This window comes from Penaeus monodon, chromosome 10 (genome assembly GCF_015228065.2).
Source record: "Penaeus monodon isolate SGIC_2016 chromosome 10, NSTDA_Pmon_1, whole genome shotgun sequence".
NCBI lineage: Eukaryota > Metazoa > Arthropoda > Malacostraca > Decapoda > Penaeidae > Penaeus > Penaeus monodon.
Genome location: NC_051395.1, coordinates 31,008,169 through 31,013,168, shown reverse-complemented (window position 1 = coordinate 31,013,168; position 5,000 = coordinate 31,008,169). Strand labels below are relative to the sequence as shown.

The 5,000-nt window shown below is 47.7% G+C and overlaps 1 protein-coding gene and 1 pseudogene across 5 annotated transcripts in view; one reads left to right on the top strand and one right to left on the bottom strand.

The window, feature by feature from the left end:
- The window catches only part of LOC119577591, a 48,854-nt pseudogene that overhangs the window by 25,748 nt on the left and 18,106 nt on the right, over positions 1-5,000 (bottom strand).
- The window catches only part of LOC119578004, a 20,353-nt gene that overhangs the window by 2,927 nt on the left and 12,426 nt on the right, over positions 1-5,000 (top strand). The window lies entirely within an intron of this gene.

Below are 5,000 nucleotides of genomic sequence, written 5' to 3'. Positions count from 1 at the left end.
TGGGGGGATGAGTTGGAGATCTGGATGATACAGCCAAATCAGATGTTATCAGGTCCTGCGTCATTATTGCAAGCTTATCTGACTAGATGCTACTAATAGGTGAAGGATAGTTGGCCACTGCCGGGGATACGAATGGCACGGCAAGATTTAGTGTCATATATCCATATATATGTATGCATAAATGTGTTCCACGGGTTCACCAGGGGCATGAGCACAGCGCTCAGCATAGCCACGCTCTTGAGCACAATAAACACGGGCACATCTGTGGTAGTATTCCTTGACCTGGAGAAGGCTTTCGAATTGGCAAGTCCTCTTGCCATTCAGAAGACCCTGATCCAAAAAGGAATCAGAGGTAAGCTCTTGGCTTGGATAGGTGACTACTTTACGAACAGAACAGCCAGAGTCAAATTCCAAGGTCACCTATCACAGCACATGCCACTAGAAAATGGAACGCCAGAGGGTGGGGTTCTCAGTCCAGCCCTTTTTAACACATTAATGTCCTGTATCCTCAACATAAACCTCCCAGTGGGGTGCAAGATCATCTCCTATGCCGACGATCTCGCTATCATCTCCACTGTACCACACTGCCTAAACAAAGCCCAGCGTTGTCTGGACTTGGTATCCGAGGAGTGTTGCACGACAGGACTAAAGATCTCTGCAGCCAAATCCAAAGCCATGGCTCTGAGACAGAGAGTTCAAGGCACAAGTCTGAAAATCCAGGGAATGGACTTCGAGTGGGTTCAGGACTACCTCTACCTTGGGGTAAGGATAGACCGGACCCTCTCCTTCCGCAAGGAGGTCCAGTACCTGCTTGACCGAACAAAGGCAAGACTGTCTGTCATGAGAGCAATGAGTGGAAGACGCATAGGGGCCAGACATAGAGTACTAAGATCATTCTACGTACATGCTGCAGGCCCATTGTAGACTATGCCTCCCTCGCTCTGATTGGCATTAAGAGAAAATATAAAGACCGACTGGAGACAGTCCAAAACGAAGCCGCCAGGGTCATTCTGGGTGCCCCAAGGTGGGCGAAGATCCTCAACCTCCTAGTGGAGACAAACCTTCTCCCCTTGGCCTCACGAATTGTTCTAACGGCAGCACAATTCTTATCAAAGGTCATCCAGGCTCCCAGGAACACAAGCCTAACAAGATAACGAGCTGTTTGCAAACAACTCCTGGATGTCTCACACAGCCAGGGTGCTAATACGCCATCAGCTCAAAGAACCGCTACTGGCCAAGGGCATGGACGCCCCACACCCTGACTTTGTCGAAGCTCCGCCGTGGGCACAAACCTCGATAGAGTTCTCGGTCATGAGACTGGCAAGCAAAAAGAATGAATATTGTACGCCTAGCCTAAAGGCAGAAACCCAGAGGGTCATTGCAACCATCACCCCTCCGGGGAGCAGAACATATTACACGGATGGATCGGTCGATCCCTTGACCCACACTGCAGGCGCCGGCTTCGCAGCAAGGGATGCCACAATATCCATGAGGGTAACAGACAATGCCTCCTCGCTACAGGCAGAGGCAGTTGCTATCATGGGAGCACTGAGCCACGCGTCCGTGAGGGAAGGACACGTGGTCATACACGCAGACTCCAAAGGAGCCGTCGACTGTCTTCAGCAGCGCTCACCCACTGACAACATCTACCTCCTGACAACCATCCGCACACTGGTACAGAGGATTCTTGCACAGGGTAGAAGAATTATCATAAACTGGGTTCCCAGTCACATAGGGATCAGAGGCAATGAGCTTGCTGACAGATTAGCCAAAATCGGCAGGGGGTATGCCCCCTAATCCCATGATAATACATCAGAGCCGAAAATTACTTAGGAGGAAGTGTACGGTGACGGCCAACTCCTTCCTCCTGCAGCTTCACAGAGAGGAAACGAGATATTCCCCCTCGGCCAGCTGGTACTCAGATGCAACAGGCTATGAACCACTGGCACTCTCTGAAATAAACAACAGAGGTACTGAAGTCATTCTGCACAGAATGCGCCTAGGTTACCACTGTGCATGGCAGATTATACAAACCATAGAACATGAAGAGAGGTGTTGCATGCATTGCGGCGAGCCGAACGCCACACTCATACATTACTTGGAGAATTGCGTGCACACGCAATTCCTAAGACAAAGCCCACAGAACACAGCCGTCGTGCTGGTAAAGAGATTATGCGAGATGCTTACACCACGGCTACAGGAGCGCCTGCTGGCAATCCCACCGCCACGATAAGCACCGAGTGTCAGACCAACAAATGAGACAGCCATAAAAAGCTGACACAGGCCGGGCCATAAGTGAAAGGCCCGGGCGAAGCCAGAACTTCGCAAATCTCAAGCAAGCAAGCAAGCATAAATGTGTATATTCAGATAGATAGATAGGTGTGTGTTTATAGATGTGTGTGTGTGTGTGTGTGTGTGTGCGTGCGTGCGTGTGTGTGTGTGTGTGTGTGTGTGTGTGTAGAGGTATGTAACACATGTATACATATATTAATTTTTGTAATACGTCTGCTTATCAGATGAACCATTCCGTCGGTACCTGACCTCCCACTGATAGTGTTAATCTGCAGGTATCAGCTTGGCCATTCGTCTCCTTTTCCAGATATTAGGAGGTCCCAGTTCAGAGTTAGAGTGTCCGCGTCGGCAAGCGTGGATTACGCCTTGCGCAGGAAACTCGCCCTTAGGTCTGTTCCCGTTTGCCTAGCCCGAGGGGGCGGGGACTACCTGTCCGTTCCTACAAGGGGTGGAGCCTCCCAGCCAATCTGGAAAGGACGAAACTGGGCACCCCTAATAATAGGCGACCCTTGGCTTTCAGGACTTCTAGGTCCCAAAGTTTTTGTGTTCGGTAAAGGGAGCGATTTGATTCTTCCACGGCAAGCTCGACCTTGGCTCTTCCGTGATACCCTGGCTGTTTTGAGCACACTTTCCGTTGTCACCGCGACCTTAATTGCTTGCAATTAACTGTAGCTATTCTTTACCATACGTATTTTTCGGCATTAGGATTACTCATTGCGCATTTTCTGGTGAACTGGACCCCATCTTCGAGCTCGTGTTCGGACATGGTCAGACCTTTACCTCCCGCAGGAGAGGTAAAGGTCTGTATGGGGGGCCTTAGTGTGCCTGCCTTACAGTGTCTGCGAGTTGCCATTATTTTTGCTAGGGACTGGTATGGCAGACCATCACATGACTGCCACTCTAGGAAATTTCCTATAGGAAACAAATAGGCAGGTAGGAGCCCTACTTTTTGACACCTCCAGCCACCTTACCCCGTTCTGTCTAAATTAGCACCTGCTAGACTGAATCTTGACCCGTCATATCACCCATGCTATGGCGTGACCATGGACCATGTCATAAAATTGGCATATGCTGGAGAGCAGATCTCTTGTGAGGTGGCTCTCCAGAAGATATTCACAATCACTGAGGTGGTAGTCACACACTTCTGTAAAATCCAAAAAGAAAAACTCTGACTCACCTTTACAACGCCTCTCTCGCTACCGACCATTTTCCCTCTCCCTGTGGGACTGCTTTAGTGGCCCTTATTCCTAAGCCACAAAAGACCTGACTGACCCAAAGAGTTACCGACCTTAAAAAATCATAAACACTCGACTAAGGTTGTATCTCGAAGACCATAACCTTCTCTCACACAAACAATTCGGCTTTCCCTCGCATCACTCGACGCAGGATGCACTCAACATCATCACAAACTACATAAACAACAACAAAGACCGACGACTAAAGATTGTTCTCGTCACAAAAGATGTTGAGCGAGCCTTCGACATGGTCTGGAATGCTGGCCTCAAGTACAAGCTGTGCACTAAATTTAACTCCCCACCTTTGATCGAAAAGTCACTGCAGTTTTCTTGATGACCGCTGATTAAAATTAAAATTCTTAAACAAAGTTTCAGGCACCATTTCAATGCACCCTGGAATACCTCAGGGCAGCATACTCAGCCAACACTCTATACACTATACACAAACGACCTTCCAGACCCCCCACACACAAATTCACTCACTATCCTCTATACTGACGACTGTACGCACTTAGCTCTACACAGTGTGCTTTCAGGCGTCGTTCAGCGCATTAATGACGAACTGGACACCGTCTCGAGATGGGAGCATAAATGGCGTATCAAGACAAACATAACAAAAACAAAAGTTCTCTTTATAAGACCACAAAAACTTCATCCTTATGACAACATTTACCTCAACACTTTTGATAGAGTACAAACACCTCTCCAAGTCAGATCCTCTTGTACTATCCTTAGTTTAACTTTTGATTCCTACTCTCGATTTCATCTGCCTATCAACTCAAAAGCCACCTTGGCTAGAAAAACGTTACATTCGCTTTTTCGATTTAAAAGTGCGGCCCCATGCATGAAGCTGCATCTATACAAAACACCGATCAAACCTCACCTCATATATACACCACTTCCACTCACAAAAACAGCATACCCTAACAAGCGCAAACCACAGCTTGTTCAGAATAAAGCACTCAGATGGATCTATATGGTAAATTGGGATCAATTTATTACAACATCTGAACTCCATCAGGAAGCTTCTCTGCTTCCTCTGAACATCTAGTGGCTTAGGTTGGCATACCGACTGGCTGGATAGACTCAACACCATCTTTCGTTTCGGCCGGCGACCGGGATTAGGCCATAATCTTTTATCTTTGGCATGGAACGAAAAAGTGGATGCAGTTTTTTAGGCTTGGCCGCATCCTTTTGAAGCTACTTCCTCTCCTTCATTTTCACCTTTCCCCTTCCCCTATCCCTTGTTTTGTTCAGTTTTTGCTCTGTTTGTGTTCTCTCGTTCTGTTTTTTAACCATTTTGTTTTCTTTTGGTTTGTTGTAACCTTTTAATTTCTTAAAATAAACTTTAACCTCCCCTTTGCCACAGCCCTCATATCCCGGCTTATAAATACCTTCACGTTGTCCTTCGCCATAGCTTAGACCCAACATCCTATATCCTTACCCCACCATCCCACTGGTTTCGGTTTCCGG